Source organism: Sceloporus occidentalis, unplaced genomic scaffold (assembly GCF_023333645.1).
Source record: "Sceloporus occidentalis isolate IW3139 unplaced genomic scaffold, rSceOcc1.0.p SCAF_3, whole genome shotgun sequence".
NCBI lineage: Eukaryota > Metazoa > Chordata > Lepidosauria > Squamata > Phrynosomatidae > Sceloporus > Sceloporus occidentalis.
In genome coordinates this window covers 59,734,291-59,757,916 of record NW_028316983.1, presented here as the reverse complement: position 1 = coordinate 59,757,916, position 23,626 = coordinate 59,734,291, and the positions used below count along the sequence as shown (strand labels likewise).

The following is a 23,626-nucleotide window of genomic DNA, read 5'->3' as shown; positions in this document are numbered from 1 at the left end:
AAATCTCTTTTGAGCATATGGAATAAAGTTAAAAAACTTTTTTACTTTAAGATCCCTATTTGGTCTTCAACTCAAGAAGCCTTCTTTTCCAGAGGGCTAGAAATTAAAGATAATAGGTGGCTTACTTATAAAAATTGCCTAAAAAAAGATCGGTCAGGTAAGCAAGAATTGAAAACTAAAGAGATGCTTATAGAGGAAGGATTTGAATTACAATGGTTCAAGTATTATCAAATAAAGAATCAGTTTATGGAAGATAAGAAATTGATAGGTATTGAACCTGACTTTAATGAATTAGATGTGATAATCTGGCAATCTGAGGGGAAAAAGATTTCCAAATTATATAAACTCCTTTTAAATAGAATCTTGGAACAGGAGACAATAAAGGAGTACATGATTAAATGGGCTCAAGATATAGGACAGGAAATCGAATTGGAGGAATGGTACAATGCTTGGAAGAAATCTAATCAATTCACAATAGCCCAGGAGCCAAAGGAGAACTTTTTAAAAATTATGAATAGATGGTACCATACTCCATGGAAATTGGAAAAAAAATGTATAAATTAAAACATGGTAAGTGTTGGAGATGTGGCTACGAAAAGGGAAATTTGATGCATATATGGTAGAAATGTAAAAAAATCCAAGATTTCTGGAGAAGAGTTCATGATACAATCCACCAAATTTTTGGAGTAGTTTTCCCATTAGATCCTAAATTGTATCTACTTAACATGACCTCTGTATTAAAACCTCAAGATGAGAGACAGCATTGGAGAATCTTACTTTACTTTATAACAGCAGCTAGAGTGGAAATTGCTAAGTTATGGAAATCAAACAAAATTCCGAGTTGGGATAAATGGATGCATAAGGTAAATGACTTTAGAGAATTAGATAGAATATCGTGCAATGTGAGTAATTATAGTAGGAAAAGGAGACGAGAAGAATGGGAAAAGGTGATGCTTTTTTGGGAAAAACAGTGGAAATTAAACATTGTCAGTATTGAAATTTAAGAGAATGAGCTTGATGGGATTATCTTAAGATAACCAATTGGTTTTTTTCTAATCTCATCCTTTTATTTGTTTCTCCTTTTTTTCTCTTGAAGTACTATATAGACCAACAGAGGATTTTCTAAGACAGACTATCGCCATAGCAAATGAAATAAGGGAAGACCTAATATATTATATTGATGTAATACTGGGTATAATTAACAAGCCTATTTGTTAAGATGCAGAATAAGATTATTCTTCAGTGAATTGGTAATGTTAAAAAAAAGATTCTGTAATGACTTAGATATAATCTTTTGGCCGGTTAATGGGAGTACAGTGAATTTAACGTAAAGGAAAAGGAAAATTATACTCGGGTGAGGTATATATTGTACAATACAAGCATGGAGACTCAGATACATAGAAGAAGCTAACTACCTTGAACCCCTGATAAAGAAGGAAGTTTTTTTCAATGTTGAGCTGAAGAAGAAGAAAAGAAGATATGAAGACACAATAATGTATTAACTTTGTAGATATACTTTTAATGTCTTTCTTTACTTTTTAATTATCTCAATCTTTACATGTAGTAATCTTTTTTTCTTTTTGAAATCAATAAAGCTTATTATCGGGGGGGGGGGGGAATCCCCCTTTAGGGAGTTTTGCATGAATATGGTTTACTGAATCCAATTTGTTTAAGAATATGCTATTGCCAAAGCCACAAGATCCCTGATAGGCATATTTACTAGGAACGTTTGAATTCATTCATGTGTTCTGAAGGAATACCCAGTAACACATGTAATTTAAAAAGACATTGAACAACATTGGGTCCAAGCAGCATCCTACTTGTCACTTCTCTCCAGAATGACAAGGAAACCATTAGTGAACATTCTTGGGATTTGGTCCATTAACTAACTACCAATCCAGTTAACAGTAGCATAATCTAGTCCACATTTTTATCAGCTTGTTGCAATAATATAAAGAGAAACATCATCAAAAGCCTCACTGAAATCAAGATACATTACATCCACAGCATTTCCCTGATCCACCAAGCTTGTGGTTACATTTTTAAAAAGAGAAACACAGAAATAAGATTAGTCTGACATGATTTACATTTGAGAAACTCATGCTGGTTAATCGTAATCACAGCATTCTGGTGGCGCAGTGGTTAAATGCCTGTACTGCAGCCATTCACTCAAGACTACAAGGTTGCGAGTTCAAGACCAGCAAAAGGGTCCAAGCTCGACTCAGGCTTGCATCCTTCCGAGGTCGCTAAAATGAGTACCCAGACTGTTGGGGGCAAATTAGCTTACTTGCTAATTAGCTTACTTGCTGTTCACCGCTATGATCTTTGGAATAGCGGTATATAAATAAAACAAATTATTATTAATTATTATTATTAAATGTGCAACATCAAGCTGATTGCTCCATGGTTGCCTAGGTCCTCTTGTTTTATGTTTTTGAAGTTGTGGACAATGTTTTCCTGCCTCCAGTCTCTAAGCATCTCTCCTTTTCTCCAATAATTCTCAAATATTATAGAAAGTTCACATTTACAAGTTCATTTGCTATGCTTGGATGTAGTTCATTGGATCCTGGAGACTTGAACTCAATTATTCAATATTACCTCTCGGCTCAACTTTTGTAATGCGCTCTACATGGGGCTACCTCTATGCCAAGTTTGGAAACTTCAACTGGTACAGAATATGGCAGCCAGGCTGGTTACTGGCATATCTAGATTTTGCCCTCATTACACCAGTTTTAAAATCCCTTCACTGGCTGCCTGTTAGTTTCCGGGCAAGATACAAAGTGTTGGTTTTAACCTTTAAAGCCCTACATGGCTTATGTCCTGACTTCTTGCAGGAATGCCTTCTCCTATATCATCCTCCCGGCACTCTTCATTCTGCTGGGAAGAATCTGCTTCAACCAAAGAGGACTAGACTTTCGACAGTGACCCAGCACTCCTTTTCTACAGTTGCTCCTAGACCAGTGATGGCAGACCTATGGCACGTGTGCCAGAAGTGGCACTCAGAGCCCTCTCTGTGGGCACATGTGCCATCGTCCCAGCACAGAGTTTGTTACTAGAAAGCTAGAGGGACATGGCACTTTGCAATAAATAAGTGGGTTTGGGGTTGCAGTTTGGGCATTCGGCCTCGAAAAGGTTCACCATCACTGCCCTAGACTCTGGAACGACCTGCCGGATGAGATCCGTCAGATTACCACCTTGGAAACCTTTAAGGAGGCTATTAAGATGGCTCTCTTCCGGCAGGCCTTTCCAGACTAGGTCCACCTCTATTTTCCTGCCTCCCCCCCCCCCCTCCACTTCTCTCCATCTCTTTTTCCATCCTATCTGGTCCCCGCTATACATTTCTTTTTTAAAATCTCCCACTGATTTTAACTGTGATTTTATACTATTGTTTTAATATCTGACTGGTTTAATCTCTTTTTAGTATTACTATGTTTGTATACTGAGGGGGGGGGATAGGGGTTTTTAGAATTTTAACTGTATCTTGTTTAACTGTTGTAATCCGCTTGGATTCCAAGTGATTAAGTGGAATATAAATTATTATTATTATTATTATTATTATTACATGCTTAAGGAACTCTCTTCTCTGTGGATATTTTTTTAAAACCACACCCATTATTTTCCTAAACTTGTGTTTTCTTAAGGTTCAAAGTGCATATCCAACCACATTCCGTGTATTTTATATAATGAAACCAAGATGATATGCTCACTTTTGCCCAGAGTTCCCATTAATTCCATTTCTTGAGCTTTATTCCCAGTTGGTGACAATCAGGGCCAAAATGGTTAATCACTTTGAATTCTCCTTCACTTTCTACTAAATGAAACTGCTAACAAACACAGTAAGGAACAGTTTGATTTCCAACAAGTATCAGGCTAGTTGAAATTTCCCACTTCTGCACCTTTCTTTTTAGTGCTTGGTAGTCTGATCTAGAAGGGTATCATCCAAACCTTCATTTTGGCTTGGAGGACTATACTGGATTCTCACAATGATACCATTGTTTTCTTCTTCTATAATTTTTACTGAAATTTTGCCAGTCCATACTCCAAGTCAAAGATCTCCTCACTCTTGTACACATGGTCTATTCCTTTTGAATAGGAAGTAGCCTTCAATTACTGAATTCCATTTATAAGTGTTATTCCATCAGTTTCATAAAAACCTATTGAATCCTACCTTTTTTCCTGTGTTAAGAGTTTGAGTTCATTTTGTTTGCATTCCATGGTCTGAGCTGTCTCAGAAGCCCTGACCAGTATATCCAATGGGGAGCAATACTTGGAGATACACTTCAACAACATCTGGAAGGCCATATGATTCCTGTCTCTGGTGCAGAGACATGTCAGCCTTGTTTCTAATTGAATGGCTTCCTTATTACTTTTACTACCCTCTGGCAAGATGCCATTCCAATGCATGTTTCCCCAGTTATTTGGTATCCTCGTGGTCTATGAAATATTGTCTCCTACTATAGGATTTAGTTTAAAGCCCTCCTGATTTCATTGATTCATATGACTAAGATATCCGCCCATGAAATGAAATTAAACATTTAATTACCTTCTATCTGAGCATACTCCAACTGCTAGCCTTGATTAGAAAAGACACAATTAATAAATAGTTGAATGATAAATCAACAGTTATGTTAATCCATCTGATTCAATAGATCTGCTCTAGATAGGAGGTGGTTGGATTTGGGCTCTGGTTGGCAGGTGCTTCAGCACTCTGGTTTGCTCTAAAAGTTGGGTCAAAGTAGAGACAGCTTTTCTACTTTCCTTTGTAGATATGTAGACAGTGAACACTGAATTTCTCAAGAAGTTTTCATGTTTTGCATCAGGAAAACTTTAGGTGGTCTAGAGACAAAGCATGGCAATCAGTCCCAATATTGGGGGGGGGGGTACTTCTTGAGAAATTCAGTGTTATTTACCTACATAGGAGCCTGTGGCTTCACAAGGGAAGGGGACAAGCTGGATTCTGAGGAAACATCTTCTTTGAATTGGAAATGGACATTACGGCCTGTTACAGACTGCCAGAATAAAGCTGCTTCGGGTCTCTTTGGAGGTATGCTATTTGAATGATGCATGGGTCCTAAGAGTCCGGAGGTCGCGCCAAAGCCTCTCTCCATTCCTAAGCACTGGAGTGCAGCTTTGGTGCAGCTTCTGGATTCTTAGGATGCATGCATCATTTAAACAGCATACCTCCAAAGAGACCCCAAGCAGCTTTATTTTGGCAGTCTGTAACAGGCCTACATTTCCTTGACTATGAAAACTTACCAATGACCGCATGGCCAAAGGGGGAGGAGGTGTCAGTCTGCAACAGAAAATGCAAGCCTAGGACTGACATCTTCAATGTCTTTCTCCTTTTTGCCTGATGAAGAAGCCAGTGTGACTTCAAAAGCTTGCAACATGTAATTGTGCATTTTGATTGGTCTAATAAAGGTATCATTTGGATCCCCTCAGGTGGGGCTCTCTTTAGAGTCCCACCATCTCCTCCTTCCTTTCCCCCTTAAAAAAACAAAACAAAAAAAAATATTTAGTCATTTGTTTTTCTATGTTCCTTTGAAATAATCCAATTCTTCTAAGGCAGGGTACAGACGGGCAGGGGAAGACGTCTTGGAGGTGTATTCTGCTGAATACGGAGCCTCCAGACCGCCCGCCCCGGGGGCGTGGCTCAGGTGATGGGGCTTCCACATGGGGGGCAGTGAAGACGCCTCACCTGGGGCCGTTTCTGACCCGCAGTTTCCATACCGCCACCTCGGAGGATGCTGCAAAGAGAGAGGCAGCTTCTGCACGGGCGGCCAAAAACGGGGCTTTTTTTTTCTTTTGCCAGCTGGTGGATGCGCAGCTGCGCAGCTGCGGCGCTCAGCACCGGCGGCAGAAAGCCTATGTGCACATTTAAAGCGCCCAGGCCCCTTTAAACTTTTTTCCTCGCCCTGCCCAAGAACAATGGTGGTCTCCTGCCAGCTGGTGATCAGCTGGTGTTGGCATCCTTGTCCACTTGCACGTTGGTAGTGTCACCAGCATCATGGATGCCTCCTCTCCTTTGGTCCCCACGCTCTTGCTGAATCTGCAATGCACAGCCACAGCTGTCGCTGCTGCCACCGCTGTCCCCCTGCCATCCCCCATCACCTCCCTTGTACATATGTAAATATTTAAAGTTTTAGGGTTTTTTTATTGTTAGGTGAAAATGGCACAGGAATGTGTGTAGGGGTTCACTTTAAATTCCAAACTTTCCCCAATTCTAGCAGCGCATGCGTACATGTTGCTCTAGGGTTAGGGTTAGGGTTAGGGTTATGAGCATTAAAATAGAGTGCAGCTGTACTGCAGCTTCCACATCTGCTTGGCATCTGACGCTCTAATTAGAGCCTCGGTGCAAACTGCGCATGTTCCAGGACCCCGACTCATTATGCGACGCAGCAGACACGGAGCTTTTAAATGGGCAACTTAAATTAGCGGTGTAAAAATTCTGGCGTACCGGTGCAGCAGCTTATAGACGGAGCTGCGCACTTGTGCAGTATATAGAAAAGAAGCGGGGAAAAGCAGCACCTTTTTAATGCCGCTTCTTCCCGCTTGGGGCGTGCGGGCGGCGTGTTCAAGGCGGCATTCAGGTAAGGGCCGTCTGAAGGCTATACCTTCATGACGTCATGAACACACCCCTTTTTGCCCGTCTGTATGTAAGGATATCTGCTCAAATTTTGGGGAATATTAATTAGCTCAACATACCAATATGGGGCTCCTTACAAGTACCCTTTTCGGATCGAATCCCAGCAGTGTTAACGAAGGGACCAGAACTTCCAGGAACTGAGGCAAAGGCAAAGTCTTTGAATTTTAATCTAGTTTATTGATGCACAGGGGGATACACTCACACGCAGGCTAATAGAAGAAAAGGGAGGAAAAATGGAGAGAGAACACAAGGCCTTCTAATGGAAATACTTGCCTGCAATGGTTTCCCTTGGAATCAAGGTAGCTGCACCAACACTGAAGGAAAATGGGGAAAGGGGTGCATGGAACCAGGAGAAGCAGACTGACAGAGTGCCTGCCTGCCACCAACATGGAACTTCGAACAAAGGAAAAACTGGACTTTAAATAGGTTCCTAGTCACGTAGCCAGTGGAGGCTCTTGTCCTACATCAAAGTAACACCAAATTTACACATCACTTGATCCATAGGCATCCTATGTTGCCGGAATGGCTTGTGTCTGTGAAACATCTCCCAGTCATAAATCTGTCTCTTGGTGTGAAGGAATCTTTCCTGTTTGCAACTCCTAAGTGAGGCTGGTGCCTACGTGGTCTCTCCGCTTTCAGGTCATGGCAGCCAAGGGACAGCTCCCATAATGCCTTTCCATTAGGGTCATCAGGAGACATACTTCACCCTATAGATGCAGAACTTGCTTGGAGGCCTCTATGATCAAGTGATGCCAGGGAAAAGGGGCCACCTGATTACCTCCACAGATGCATTTTGGGATAGGGATTTTGGGGGTATTTTTATAAAATTCCAGACTTGATAACAGTTATCCCGCCTATAATTCCTAATTTTATAGTATCTGTTTAGATTTTTTATTCTTAGTGTCTTCATTAATTCTAAATAAATACTACAGAATATATAAAAGAGCCATATGCTGCTGAACCAATCCATCGATTGGGATAGCAAAGCGATTTATTTGTAAGTGGGAATGAGGCCATCAGCGTCAAAAAGATGTGGATTAAATGGGTCTAGTGCTCATGGGTTCCCCTCACTGAATTGCTTCAGCGATTTGACTTAGGTGGGAACCAGGGTCCTTTGAACTGGCTCAAACCCAATTGTGGTCCAGTTTAAAAGGTTGCAGGAATGAGGCTGCAGTAAATTTGTATTTGTACTGTGAAGTCGAAGGCTTTCATGGCCAGCATTCATGGTTTTTTGTGGGCTTTTCAGGCTACGTGGCCATGTCTAGAACTCTTCTAGAACAGTGATTCCCAACTTGTGGGTCGAACGACCCTTTCACAGGAGTTGCCTAAGACCATCGGAAAAACACATATTTCTGATGGTTTTAGAAAATAATTTTATGGTTGGGGGGGTCACTACAACATGAGGAACTGTATTAAAGGGTCGCAGCATTCGGAAGATTTAGAAGCACTGTTCTAGAACATGGCCACAGAACCTGAAAACCCCATAAAAACCTGTACTGTTTGTTTGTAGCGTATATATAAGTTGGTATTGTTGCACCTATGTGTTTTCTATAATAAAACATGTGGTTGAAGGGGGGGGGGGACACCCCAACAAAACCAGGACCTTTGAAAGCGAGGCCGCCTCAAGAGGCAGAGAGTGAGTGCCTGCCTTCCTCCCTCTTTCCCTCCCTTTTTTGGAGGACTGAGTCTGGCGTTGCCATGACGAGGTTTTCCTCCGCCTCTCTGGCTGCTGAGTAAAGATAAAGAAGGAAGGAAGGACTCTGCTTTGAGGGGGAAATGGAAAAGGGCTGGATTTTTGAAAGCAAGAGAGAGAGAGGCGGAGGCAAAGGAGAGGAAGAGGCGGGCTGACGAGCGAGGAGGAGACAAGGGGTGGCTGGGTGGGAAGAAGGAGGAGGAGAAGCCACACTGCTATGGCTTGGGTGCCTCGAGGGAGGTCCCACAGAGAGTTGGCTGATAGGGCTCCTCTTTCTCCCTTCGCCCCCAGCTCGGCTGCTCCAAAGTTGGGGAAGGCTTAAAGCCTGGCAGCTCCCCTCCTCCCTGAGTCCGCCTCCTTCCCTCCCTCCTCCTCCGTGGAAATCCAGGGGCTTTCCCCAGTCTCTCGGGCAGCCTCTGAGTCCAAGGCGAAGAGGGCTCCTCCTGCTCTTCTTCTTCCTCTTCTTCTTGGGCGGGTTTTGGAAGAAGAGAGGGACTCTCCGCTTCTCCTCCAAGGATTCCAAGTAAGCTCCGTTTGCTCTTTCTTTCTTTCTTTCTTTCTTTGGGGGGAGAATTCTTATGAATCTATATCTATACTTATGCCTTCTGCTTTCCTCTGGCTGCCCCAGGCCTGGAGGGAAAGCGAGGCAAGAAGGGACCCAGCGCCTTTGCTTTTCCTCTCCTCCTGGGCAACAAAGACGGGGGATTCCTTTCTCTTTTCTATGCCTTCTTTTCTCAGCCTCGGAGAAGGAGCCAAGCAGGGACAAAAAACAAAAAAAGGGGGCAGGTATTTTAATGCTATGTTTGCTTTCTCTCTGAGGCTGCATCCAGACTGGAGAAATAACCTGGTTTGGCCCCTCTTTCACTCTTTTTCTGGCTCTTTGCTATGGAATTCTGGGAGTAGGAGCTCCAACTCCCAGAATTCCATAGCAAAGAGCCAGACAGAGTGGGATAGCTGTTTGGTGGTTTCACACACACACACACACACATATACAAAACAAGCACACATAAATATACTCACACACATAACACACACATATATACACTATAACAAACACACATATAAAAAGATACACAAACACACACACATATATACTGACACACATATATAAAACACACATAAATACACACACACAATACACATATCTATAACAAACATATAACAAACAAATGCACACACATAAATATACACACCCACATATAAATACACACACATAAATACACACACAGCCATAGCAAACACACACATGTATAAAACAAGCATATATAACAAACGTAAACACACACACAGACACAGGGCAGAGAGAGAGCTGAGGGAGGGATGCCTTCTTTTCCCAGCCTCTTCCGAAGTGCTCACATTATTCCACAGACCTCCCACTCTTCCAAACCCAGTCTGCAAAGAGACCTTGGGTGCATCTCCCCGGAACGCAGCTGGACACCCTTTAAAGTGCTAGAGCCCCCTTTTCCCTGTGGGGTCTTTGGATTTGTAGTTTTGCAAGGCGGGGGGGGAGTTACCTCAGCAAACTACAATTCCCAGGGCGGTGTAAGGCAGTCAGAGCGGTGGGAAGGTGGAGATAGAGTGGAGACGGGGCAGCCTGGGGCGCAAAGCAGCTGGGAGGCTGGGCTTGGGTCGAGGGGAGCCTCCTTCCTCAGATGCCAGGGCAGCCATCTGAGGAAGGAAGGGAGGAAGCAAGGAAGGAGGCTCCCCTCGACCCAAGCGCAGCCTCCCAGCTGCTGCCTTTCAACGATGGTGATGCAAGATCCCTTGTGTGATGTGCAAACTTTAAACAACGCCTTCCCGTTCCTGGTTGCCTGCCGGGAGGAGAGTGGGAGCTTCCACAAGAAGCCAGCTTGGCTTGCCATCTCCCTGCCTTCTCCCCCGCAAGGCCTGGCACCGTTGCGATTTCCACCCCCCCCTCTCTGTGTGTCTGTTGGCGAAAGTGGCCCATGAAAAAGCAGGAGGGTGGGAGTCCCTCTGCAAAAGAAAGGAGGAGGGGATGCGATCTCTTGGATGGATGTGGATTGGGGGCTTGCTTTTTGTTCCTCTCCCCTCCTGGGGCAAGGGCCCTGGGCAAGGCGAGGGCGTCTGGGGGGCGTAGCGGACCTTGCAGCACAGTGACCTGATTATCTTACCGGCGGGGAAGGAGTACAATGCTGGCTCTGTGTGTGTGTTTCTCTCTCTGTCGCCGTTGGATGACCGTTGGGGTTTTTTAAATGGGGAAATGGAACTGGGAAGGGCCTCTTTGGAGAGGAGGGGAGAGGAGGGTCTCCTGCTCCGCCCTGACAAAATGGATTGCTGGCTGGCTGCATGCGGCGGGGAAAGGAGAAGAGGAAGCCTGAGCAAAAGGCAGCCTGGTCCGTGGCTCTGGAGGGAAGGAGCCGAGTCCGCCCCCTCCCTTTCCACCCCTTTCCCACCTTCTCCCTCTCTCGCCCGGCCTTCTCGCCCTAGAGAGGTCCTCCTCACCCCGGGTGGCCAAGGAGGACAAAGAAAGGAGCCTTGTCAAAAACTGAAATGGGAGCATGCACACACAAAAAAGTATATGCACTTAAATCCTAGAGTTGGAAGAGACCGCAGGGGCCATCCAGTCCAACCCGGGGCCATGCAGGAACTCACAATCAAAGCACCCCCAGCAGATGGCCTCTGTTTGAAGACCTCCAAAGAAGGAGACTCCACTACACTCGGAGGGAGTTTGTTCCACTGCCGAACAGCCCTTACTCTCAGGAAGTTCCTCCTAATGTTGAGGCGGAATCGTTTTTCCTGGAGCTTGCATCCATTGTTTCCTGTTCTGTTTTCTGAAGCAGCAGAAAACAAGCTTGCTCCCTCCTCAATACAATAAACAGGGCTATCATGTCACCTCTTAACCTTCTCTTCTCCAGGCGAAACATCCCCAGCTCCCTAAGCCTCTCCTGCTAAGGCATGGCTTCCAGACCCTTCACCCTTTTGGTCCCCCTCCTCTGGACATGCTCTGAAAGAGACAAAACTTCCAATTTCTGAGTCTACCGAAGTTATCAAATATTAGAAGCACTGGGGCCCAAGGTTTACATGACTATTTCCTTTCCACCCACTGCTTTCCTCCTCCTCCATACATGCATTCCAGAAAAAAATGGAGCTCAAGGCACTCCTCTAAATGTCAATTCACGCTGCTGCAAATGGAGGTCTTTTGGAAATGCCAGAAGGAGGTGGAAAGGGAGGAGACGTCCTGGGTAAAAGAGGACACCTGCCCCCCCCCCAGGGCCCTCTGTCGGGGGTGCTTTGATGGTGCCTTCCTGCCTGGCAGGGGGTTGGATTGGATGGCCCTTGGGGGTCTCTTCCAAGGGCATGGCTCTTCTATGTGTGGTTTGTATGCATGGTCCCAGAGTCGGTGTGTGTGTGTGTGTGTGTTGCGAAGCGGGGCGTGTGTGGAGGAATGTCGTACCACTGCAGAGATCGGCCAAGGAGAGGGAGAGGGAGGAGGCTTCCTGGGGAAAGCAGGGAGGGAAGGAGGGAGGAAGGAAGGAGACTCCCAGCCTGGAACAAGGGCGAAAGGGTCGGCTTGGAGAGCGGTCTGGTCCTCCGATGAGGCCCGATCTGCTGGGAAAGGGAAGAAGCGGAGGCAGGCCGGAGGTGGCGATGCCCGCATAAGGCAAGGAGGTGAAGCAGAAGCCTGGAAAAGAGGGGGAGAGAAAGGGCAGCCTGGTCCAACTTGTTCTGCTGCTGCAAAGCGCTGGTGAGTTCAGCCGAATCTCTTTCTCCCGCCCCAGCCGTGTCCTTTTATACTTGCTAGGAGGCTGCCCAGGACTCACCATGGTGATAGGATGCAGATATACAGCTGGAAAATCAGGATGCAAAGGGATCTCCTGGTACCTTTGAGACTAAGGCTGCATCCACACTGGAGAAAGAACCCGCTTTGGCCCCGCTTTAAGTCTTTAACGGCCCAAGGCTATAGAATTCTGGGAGTTGGAATTTGTTTGCTCTGGGCCCCACAAGAAACTCCAAGTCCCAGAATTCCATAGCCTTGGGCCAGAAAAAGTTAAAGCGGGGCCAAACCGGGTTATTTCTCCAGTCTGGATGCAGCCTAGTGCCTTTCTCCCTCTGCTGATTCTGAGGAGGCTGAAGATGTCAGCCAGCCCTGAAAGAAAGCAGCCTTGAATGGTGGTGCTAAAAAGAGAAGGAGTAGTGATATATGGTCTCCGCCTGTACCTTCTCTGTTCCCTACAGGTGTTAAACCAAGGGATGAGAGCCAGTCCAATTCCTTCCATGCTTTCCCCTCCTCTCTCTCCAATAAGAGGTTTCTTTTCATTGCTGAAAACATACTGTTCTGTAGCTCAGGTGGGTTTAAATGGCAGTTGGGAAACCCATTTTGCCCAAACCAACAGAGGAGAGGAGGAACACATTACCTAGGAGTGTGTTCCGTTCAAGTCAGTGGATCTCTTTTTCTGCAAAAAGTGTGCACAGGTTTGTTGTGTTGCACATAAGGGGTGGGGTGGGGCTCTGGGAGGGGGCTTGGGCTCTTACCCTGCAGAGATCTCCCTTATCTCCCTCCCCACTTTACAGCAGCAGCTGACACCAGGGACTCTTCCTTTGCTTAGATGTGCAGAACTGTTGAAGTCTGACACGTTTGATAATAGGACTGCCAAATGGCTGCGTATCTCTCCGTAGCAGATGGAAGCACCCAGTGTTCTCCCCCCCCCCCCCTTCCCCCATTAGCACCAAGGCAATCCTGTCTGACTTCATGCCAGTCTCCTGACAGGTGGGGAAAAACACCACGCTGCACAACCTTATTTGGGGGAAACTTCCATCTGGTGGTGGATTGCCTGCTACAGAAAGGACAGTGTTGTCAAAGTTCCTTTCCCTACTCCTGTTGCTGCCCTTCCCATTTGTTTCACCCTTTGTGTACCTTCACTTCAGCCTCTGCAGCCATGACATTCTCTGCCGCCTCCTTTCTCTATATGTGGTCTTCTAGTTTCCTTGGTCCATGTGCTGGGGTTTGCTGGGTTTTAATTCTGGCAGAAAAGAGAAGCTTCACAACTTGATTGTATTCAGAACTGCCAGTCAATGACATGCCCATCTTCACACCTCCCCTCCCCTCCCCTCAATGCTGCAAGATGAGTTTATAGTGGTCTCTGATGAACCTTGTGCAAATGCAGGCTAGCTGCTAGTAGCTGCTTCAGATGGTGCAGCGCAGTCCTACCTAAGACCACTCCCTGTGCAGAGAGGATAGAAAGCTGAAAGCAACAGTGTGCAGGTCACACAAACATACATGGAGCTGGCTTTATACACTATCAATCCCAAGTATTCATAGGCTTGGCTCTTAGGGATCTTTATCCTCCTTGCTGGGTTGAAATCTGAGCTCTTTTAACTGGCGCTACCATTGACTGCACAAGAGGCGTTGTGCAAGTGGGATTCTGTGTCATGGAGCTACAGCCACTTCCAAGGTAGAGCAGTACGTTTGTGGTAAAATTTGGGTGGGGCATTCAGGCTTGTTGGAAACCAGAGTTGGAACATATAAATCGAAGCAGGGTAGAAGAGATATGGCATGAGCAGAAATTGGGAATGAAGGTAATAAGAGTGACAGAGTTGAGAGGAAAACCAACAGGCTGAGCAGCCAGGGCTTTTGAACAGCCAAACCGTAATGTTTTGGTAGCATTTAAAATTTGGTGGGATCTCGTAGTGGTGTTGGTGCAATACAATATTGTGATCTAGTTGTGGGCAAGGGTTGAATGATAGTCCTCTTTAGGGTTATGTTGGCTACTTTTTTTCCCCCAGTGGAATTTTGATCTGCTTTAGTAACCTTACTTCCCTGTTTGCACCCGCCTGTCAGATTAAATGTGGAAGAAAAGCCTCAGTAAAACCACAGTAATCACCAGGGTGACGCATACCTTTTCCGTCTATCACCTATGAATCTAAGAATGTATAGGATGTGTGTCTGGACTGAATTCCTGCATTTTGCAGGGGAACACTTGAATTTAATGATGTTATTTCATTCAGTGCAAAAGCTGAAACTGCACTAATGTGTTGATTTTTGTTCTTGGGTTTGGTTTGGTTTGTAATTCACCAGCATACCTATGGATATCAAGACACCCTTTGAAGTATGTCAGATGCCTGGAAAGTCAGAACTCCCAAGTCCTCAGAAGAACCATGCATAGAAAGATGGAATGGAAAACTGCATTTTCAGTGCTGTAGAGAGGTGGGCAGGAGACACTAGTCCTCTGCTCTACAAGGGAGCATTGAAAATGACTTAAGGTAACCTAGGTTGCAGAGTATGGCCTATTTGTGCTGTCCTTTGTTTCCCCAAGAGGGTGTAACATATCTCTCCAGAAGGGGTTTGTCTCCTTGTTCCAACAAGTATAGGAATTGTTCACATCCTTTCATTTCTTGACCCTGAGGGAAATCTGATTTAAGACATCAATGGAAGAAGGAATATAATGAAGTAGTGTGGAGTAGGCTGTGCTGTCTCTGCCCTAGTCTCTGATACAATAATCAACCTAGATGTGCAACATTTAGATTCCACCTGTAGTGAGAGAAACTGCTTTCTTTGGCAATTTGGAAAGCCTTATCATGAATTCTTCAGGGCAAGCCAGTGTATTTTTGGTGCATTGTGCGCTTGTTTTTAGTGGCCACCTATTTCAAATGCCCACCCTTCAAATGGCCTCTTTTATTTAATGTTCCAGGGTGATTGAAGGGTTTCTGTAGTTTCAATTTGTACATTTATAATGGAAGAAAATTGGCAATTCTTTGGTACCTTGACTGGTGTTGCAGAAAAATCTGTTTATTTGTTTTATTTTACACAATATAGCAATTTTTTCCTAAATATTTATTTCACAGACTATAATGTTAATAAGAGGAGCAGCATACGCTGCCATCTGCCATTGTCTTTTTGATAGGGCATAAACTTCCAAATTGCCCATTTATCATTGTTGACTGGGATCTGACCATGAGTTACCTCTTTCCAGCTCACCATTCCAATTTTTGTAGCCTATTAATGGTGTGTGTATATGGGAAGGGTCATAGTTCACTGCTTAGGGCTGAGAAATAGCCCTGTCAGAAATCCTGGAGAGCTGCTCTTGGCAGTCTGTATTCATGATACTGAGTTAGAAGGACCAGTGGTCTGGCTCATTATAAAGCACTTCCCTATACTATCAAGACCAGCAGTGTTTTAGAAGGAATATTAAACATTGCTGTTCCATGAGAAGAAACCATTTGTGACAGCGAGATACTGGAAGATAAATTATGGGGGAAGAATAAGAAAGAAAGAAGTGTGTCAGAATGCTACTGTATTTACACTCAGTGTCTTTTGGACCGGATATACAACACTTGCTCGTCCTTGTTATACAAGTGTTAATAAGCTCTGTATTTTCTTTCTGCCAAACCATTGTTCATGAGCTGTCCCAGAGCAGAAGTGTTAAACCAGCCTTTGAAGAGAATGGCTTTATACCACAGATGGTAGCAGAAGCTTTAAACTTGCTCCAAAAGTATTCTTCTGTCTTGCTTGCTGTTGTCTTACCAGGTCTGTTGTTGACTTGTGAAGCTTATTAGTTCAAGAATTTGTCCTCTGTTTCACTGGGCTTGCACTTACTCATGTAATAAATTGTGCTACTAAATTCATCAAAAGTTGCTGTTGTAAATTGGCTCTCTCCTCTGTGAGCTGTATGGGGTCAGATATTTCAGACTTTTGTTATTAGACAAAATGTTCATATCTAAGGTAAATCAGAGACCTGTTGCACTGATAGTTTGACAAATTATTTTTTCATTATTCTTCATACAAAAGGCATATTATTATTGCTTTTAAATACAAGCATATATATCCTTTTACTGTGGATACAAAAATACAGACTTGAATGGAATACCACAGTTTTAAACAAAAAATGGAGTACAACGTAAAGTAGTTCCACAAATTATAACAAGAAAGTTAACATTAATAGAAAACTACCTAAAGATACATGACACAAAAGATCATAATGAGAGAAATTTGTTGCTTCTTTTAATAAATCTCAAGTTATTAACAAGTCAGATTAGCTCCTATGAAAATGTGTTCCTGAATTGCTGGTAAATCTGTAACAGTCTTTAATTTTTGGCAACAAGTCTGTGACATCTTGTGAAATGTGCAGAAACTTATGTTTTAGCTCTTTCCTCGCTAGATGTTTTGAGCTGTCAGGTCCTGATTCTGATCTACTGAGTCCTTTTTGCTGTTTTCAGACATAGCTGTGATGAAGCCATCTCTATCATGCCAGAGGGCTCTTTACAATGCCACTAAGTCAAAGAGAGGTTTACACCAATGATGCTAATAGATGGGCAGTTGGATCAATTGGGCCACCCTCCCTTCTCGCTTGCTGTTCATTTTGTCCTCATTTGTACTGAAGGGCCAGAACCCATATTGACACAGTGGAATGGCAGGAGATCGAAGTCTGATTTAGCCAAGTGCTGTCCAATGTATGTCTATTTTGGAAATACTCTAAGGAACAAGACTATAGCTGCTTATTCTTTCTAGGGACTTTTTGTCTTTTATTACTTGCATATCCCTGTCTGGGTTGCAGCTTGGTTACATTGGTTTCTCTCTCTAAAACTGCATCAAACCAGATTAGTTTTGGTATATTATCTCATGTGTATAGGGTGGACATATGGGATTTGGTGACTTAGTGCTTAAGATGCCAATTCTGAAGATAGTATGATCAGAAGAATGGCAGTTCAAGGCCCAAGTGCCTAATGAAGGAATAAGCTCCTGTCACTAGTCCCAGCTTCTGCTAACCCAGCAGTTCGAAAGCATGTGAAAGTGCAAGTAGATAAATAGGTACTACTTCGTTGGGAAGGTAACAGTGTTCCATGCAGTCATGCTGGTGACCTGACCACTGTGGTCGTCTTCGGACAACACTGGCTCTTCGGCTTAGTAATTGAGATGAGCACCACCCCCTACAGTTGGACACAACTGGACAATCTTGTCAAGGGAAAACCTTTACTTTTATAGGGTGCACATAGGCTGCATGAGTGAATCTCAGGCTTTTGAACAATTGCTGTGACATTTTTTTCCTGTCAGGAGTTTCACATTACTGTATATTGCTATTTTGGGACAATGGAAGAAAGATATTTGGTCATCCTGCTGAAACAGTCTGTTTCAGGGGATCCTTTTCCACTACACAATTACAGCACTGTAAATACACTTTTAACAGCTGTGATTCCATTCTGTAGTATACTGGGATTTGCAGAATAGCAGGTGCTGTAGACTACATGTAAGAGGACAATGGCAAACCACTTCAGAGTATTCCTTGCCTAAGAAAACCCTATTAAATTCATGGGGTCACCATAGGCTGACAGGCAATTGAAAGACACATACCTGCATATATTTAGAATTTTTGGCCTGAGACCTCCAGTGTCTCACCAAACTAGAAGCCCCAGGATTTCACAGGATGCAGCCATGGCAGTTAAAGTGGAATCATTGGTTATGACTGTAGTGTGAAAGGGTCCAATGTGATCGACTCATCATTATTTATAGCAAAGTACCTCAAATATAAACCTTTGTGGTACCAAAGCTGGCTTCTTTACTCCCTCATCTTACTAAAGGAAGAGGATTTAGAATCCCGCTGAATGGGTGTTAATAAATACTGGATATACTCATGTATAAGTCTAGAAATTTTAGTCAAAAATTGACCAAAAAATTGACTTGATTTTAATTGAGTTCAAATACTTTAGCTCTTATTTTAAAAAGGAATCATCCCCTGGTGATAGGCAAGAGTGTAATCTGTCCTGGAAGCACTAACCCCACTCTATTCACTCATCCATCCAGCCTTTAGTATAAGCACAAACATGCCTGCTGGAATTTTGTTTTCTTTTGCTTCATCCTTTAGATCCTTTGTTACATGCCTCTAAGTTTTACTCTCGACTTATTAATGGGTCATGTCAAAATCCATCCTTTTTGTCCTCAAATCTGCCTTCAACTTATACATGAAGTCGACTTATAGTCGAGTATATACAGTAATTGTTCTACTGTGGGCTCTGAGCAGATTGCATTTGGTCCTCCACATTTGCAGAAGGGGAGGGTTCTTCTGTATGTCTGTCCCACCAAGCTCTTTCTATACCCTAGTGGACAAGGAAGGAAGGTTCACTTCCTAAGCAGCTGTTGAGGGAAGCCATCCAAGTGGTCCTTAAAATATAAAAAGTCAATAATGTAAGTAGCACATTTAACCATGCATGCCCATTTGCTGTTGTTTGCCTGCCAATCGTTTCAGATTTAGGTTAACTTATCACAGGTTGGCAAGGTTTGTTCAGAGAGGGTTTGCCTTTATCTTCCTTTCAGGCTGAGAGAATGTGACCTGCACAAGATCAACCAGTGGGTTTCCATGGCTGAGTGGGGATTTGAACCCTGGTCTCCAGAATTATAGTCCAATGCTCAAGCCACTATACCATGTGGGTATATACCAGGGGTAGGCAACCTGTGGCCCGCGGGCCGGATGCGGCCCGGCGAGGCCTTGGGACCGGCCCCAGCCCGGTCCTGCCACCGATTGCCGCCGGGGCCTTTGGCGTCTCGCGCGAGGGGCATGGTGGGGCAATTGTCTATAGAAGCCTCAGAAAAATGCATTTATCTTAACCTTTTTTTAAAAAAATCAGCAATTTTTTTCACGTGTCCTCCATTTTTTATTTTAAAAGTGCCCTCCATTTGAAAATTTTGTCCTACATTTGTCCCGGTTTATTTATTTATTTAATTTTTTAAAATTTATTTAATTATTTATTTTTTGGCTTCGGCCCCCCAGTTGTCTGAGGGACAGCAACCCGGCCCCCGGCTCAAAAGGGTTGCCTACCCCTGGTATATACTATCCTATGAAATGGACTACCTATGAAACCTAAAAAACCCCATGCTGTTTAATGTTAGATTGAAAGTACGGATTGGATAGGTTTAATTAGGAGGAAAGGCTCCTTTTAATAATAGGATTTATTTATATGCTGCCCAATCACTGGGAATCTGGGCGGCTTACAACAGAGGGGATAATAATTAGACGGTTCGCTGCCCTCAGGCTTACAATCTAAAAAGACACAACACAAAAGGAGAAGGGAATGGTGAGGGGGGGGAGGGATCAGGTCCAGCATTCTTCTCTCCCTCTGAGGTTTGGACCAAGGCAGATGGACAGGAGGAAGGGCTCTTTTTCTTAATCAAGGCCGGCCTGATGGCATTGGGCCTGTCCTTTCACTCCCTCCCAGGCCAGAAGATGACAGGTGGAAGGAGGGAGGGGAGGTAGGGTTGCCATAAGTCAGGACCTCCAAACTGGGACAAATGTAGGACAAATGTGGGGCCACATTTTCAAATGTAGGACACTTTTTTTAAAAAATGGAGGACACATGAAAAAATTGATAATTTTAAAAAAATGTTAATATAAATGCATGTTTCTTCGGCTGCTCAAAATGGACGACATTTTGGCATTATTCCTAGACAGATGGCAGAAATGTACTTCTCTTTCTGGCCAAATACCACCCCTGCCCAATTCTACAACTACATGTCCCACTTCCTAGCAGGCATAGGATTTGAAAGACCACAGGCACCCGCTTTTGCCACTGCAAACTACAAGTCCCACTCCCAAGCAGGCATAGGATTTGAAAGACCACAGGCACCCCCTTTTGCCACTACAAACTACATTTCCCACTCCCAAGCCTTCTTAGCAATTCCCCCCTTCCTCCTTTTCCTTGCCTCCTCCAACCCCCCCCCCAAACCTCTCACCCCCTCTTTTTCCCCAGGTATGTCTCAACTTAGGGGGGATTTATGGGTCAGATCCCTTGCAAAGTCTTTTTTCTTTTGTAATGGGGGCAAAGCCTTGAGAAGCCTTGGATCCCTGAGAAGAAGAGGAGGGGGGCTTAGAGAGGGGGGGGTAAATAAGAGGACTAGAGGCAGGGTTGCCATAAGTCAGAAAGGAGTTGGGCACACAACAACAACAATAACAACAGCAACAGCAGAGGAGGAAGGGGGAGGAAGAGAAAAAAGGGGAAGGAGAAAGAAGAAAAGGAGAAGATAGAAGAAGAATAGGAACAAAGAGAAAAAGAAGATGAGGAGAGGGAAGAAAGAAAGAAAAAGGAGAAGAGGAAGAGGAGGGGAAGAAGAGGAGAAGAAAAAAAACGGAATAACAAGAAGATAAGGAGTGGAAAGAGAAAGAGAAAGAGGGGAAGAACTAAAAGCAGCTTGCCTGAGTGCAAAGCCCTCCCTGCTTGGACGTTGGAGCATGCCCAAATAAGGAAGCAGAGGGCTGGCCAATAGGGGCAGGGCAGAGCAGCAGACCCCGCCCCCTGCTATGTCCAGCTGCTGCTGCTGTTGCTCCAGACATGCTGCTCAGCACTGTAGGAAAGGGAGGCAGCAGCCCTGGGAGCCCTGAGTCGGGCAGCCACCCGAGAATGGGGGGAGGGCGGGGCAGGACCGGGCACGCCCCCCAGGAGGCGGGAAAGTCCCACCCACTGCCGTGAAATGGCAAGCCTAAGGGGAGGGCTCTTCCTCTTCAGACCTATGCAGAACTCCTGGTGACCAGAATGCCACCTCGATTAAAAAGTGGTGTTGTGACACCATAATTCTGTCATATTCTTTAATTTAAGTGGTATTTTGCTGATATTTTAATACTAAAAATACTGCAGAAATTAGAGCAGTTTAGTGCTAATTGAAAGCTAGATTAATTAAAATTTTGACAGGGCTATAATTTATTTTTAATTACTTGCCTGGCCATCTTTAGGAATGAGGAATTCAAAGTGGATGGATTTTCTCAGTTTCTGTGCTGTCTGTGCTAGTGGAAATAAAGCCATTCGCTCTACAAGACTTTTTGTGTTTCCCCTCTCCATTTAGCTTCTAGTTAGGTCCAAAACACTCTGCAGAAATGATCTAGTTTGAGACAGTTTTGAATGCCCTGTCTCAGTGCTGGGGAATTCTGGGAAGTGGAGTTTTGTGAGATCTTTAGCCTTCTCTGTCAGAGAGATCTGGTGCCACAATAAACTATAGTTCCCAGGATTCTCTAGCACTGAGCCAGGCAGTTAAAGCGGTCTCAAACTGGATTATTTTTGCAGTGTGTTTTGGACCTTTCTGACTGGAAAGGATAGGTCAGTAGCCAATGTGGAAATAAAGTTGGGGGATGAAACAAAAGTACTATCCCTGCACTCCCTGTGGGTGTTGGAGGCAGCAGGTAGTATTTCATGTCATCTCCTGTCAGTTTGCCATGTGGTTACTAGACAGCAGATTTTTAACTGATCTGCTTTTTATTTGCCCTTTTTTTCTGGCTAGTCTGGTCACTTTCGGAGCTGGTTTAAAAAATGTGGCGTCTTTCACACTACACAATTTTAGCACTTTGATGTCACTTTAACTGCCATGAGTCCATCCTGTATAATTTTGGGATTTGTAGTTTTGTGGGGCATTTAGCATTATCAGCCAGATAGCTCAAGTGCCTTGCCAAACTACACCTCCAGTTATTGCAGTTAAAGAGGTACCAAAGTGCCATAACTGTGTAGTGTGAAATAGACCTATGCTTGGGGAGAAAGTTGGGATACACATAGAATAAATAAGTGGTATAACCTCTGAGTATTTCTTACCATCCATTAAGAAGCCAAGCCCTCCCTCCAGTCCCTCTCCCCTGATCCAGGCCTCGGAGGTGGAGAAGAACTGCTGGCCCTCATCCCCTTCCCATCCACCACTCCCTTCTCCTTTTGTGTCGTGTCTTTTTAGATTGTAAGCCTGAGGGCAGGGAACTGTCTAATTAAAAAGATTGTATGTACAGCGCTGTGTAAATTTACAGCGCTTTATAAATAAAGGTTAATAATAATAAATAAATAATAACCTAAGAAAACCCCATGAAATATTCATGGGGTCAGTATAAGTCAGCAGTGACTTGAAGGCATATACACATATCTGCTTGTCACTGAGTTAGTTGATCGAGTAGGGGCAGAAAGTATATGGCCCTTCAGATAGGGAGTCAGTGGTGAGAGCTGAGGGCAGTTGCTTCTGAACAGTATTTGGATGGTTACACATTCCCTTCCCATTGTGTATTGTGTGCCTTCAAGTAATTTCTGACTTATGGCAACCTTAGGATGAATCTGTCATGGGGTGTTCTTGGCAAGATTTGTTCATAGGAGGTTTGCTATTGCCTTGTAAGAGTGTGACTTGCCCAAGTGGTTTTCATGGCCGAGTGAGGAATCAAACCTTGATCACCAGAATTGTTGTCCAACACTCAAACCACTATTCCATGCTGGCTTTCCCCCTCTCATTACAGGCATTCAAATCATCTGCCCAATAACATAATTGACCACATGAAAACCATGCCTCGTGAAAGAGGGAAAAAGTGGATAAGACATCTCCATCTGTGGATATTGTATCACTTTCCCATCATTGATTTAAGTTTAAATATAGAAGATGGAACAAGCTTATTTTCTGCTGCTCCAGAAACTAAGTCAGGGAACAGTGGATGTAAACTACAGGAGAAGAGATTCCACTTCAACATTAGGAAGAACTTCCTGACAGTAAGAGCTGTTCAGCATTGGAACACACTCCCTCAGAGTGTGGTGGAGTCTTTTTCTTTGGAGGGTTTTAAACAGAGGCTGGATGGCCACCTGTCAGGGGTTGCTTTGATTGTTTGTTCCTGCATGGCAGGGGGATGGACTGGATGGCCCTTGTGGTCTCTTCCTACTCTGATTCTATGATTCTAAGAGTGCCATTTTTGATAGAATGGAGTTGCAGCTGAGTGAGAGAAACTTGCACATTTAGTGATTTCATGAAACCAGCGGGGTTAGATAAACCTTCCAGGTTAAAAGCTAAGGTATCATACATAGGCTCCTACAAGCTCTCAGTATATCAGAAGTACCCTGCAGCCTTGGCCAGAGCATAAAGTGGACAAGCTAGACAGTCAAGATGGTGGTGGAATCATGTGAGAATGATATGTGCATGTCTCTCTGTGTGTAAAACCTTCTTTCGTATTGTAAAGAATTTAGAAGTTGCTTTTTTTGGCCTACAGCTCCATAATAGCTGAACTAGTAGCCATACTGGCTTGGGTATTCTAGCGGTTTTAGTCCAAAAAAGTAGTATTTCGAGTGTCTGGTGTTGTGGTCCCAGCTGGGAATCTTCTTTTCATCCAGAAAGGAAATCTTTAATTCCCAGGACACTTTACTTCCCTAAGCATAGTCAAAATCTTGATCAGGGTGGTTGGCAGAGAGCTGTATGTCTATTCTTTTTTTCTTTAAGGCAACAAACAGTTCTTGGACTGTTAGGTTTGATCTGCTAACTCTTTACAGTTAGCCCTAGCTTCAGTGGCATTCTGTAATCACCAAGTGGACAGATCTGCAGTGCTGTGCTCCTAACAAACCAT

The 23,626-nt window shown here is 44.1% G+C and overlaps 1 protein-coding gene across 6 annotated transcripts in view; it reads left to right on the top strand.

Moving 5' to 3' along the window:
* The first annotated feature begins 8,543 nt into the window (after nt 1-8,543).
* The window catches only part of LOC149316002 (plasma membrane calcium-transporting ATPase 4-like), a 207,562-nt gene continuing 192,479 nt past the window's right edge, over nt 8,544-23,626 (top strand). For 2 of the 6 annotated variants that reach the window (XM_089514603.1, XM_089514605.1), the window contains exon 1: nt 8,544-8,862. The gene's annotated coding sequence lies outside the window, so the exon portion shown is untranslated. Of the gene's footprint in view, nt 8,863-11,447; nt 12,046-23,626 lie in introns of those variants that run through there. The other 4 variants (XM_089514601.1, XM_089514604.1, XM_089514606.1 and 1 more) reach the window with 4 other exon arrangements.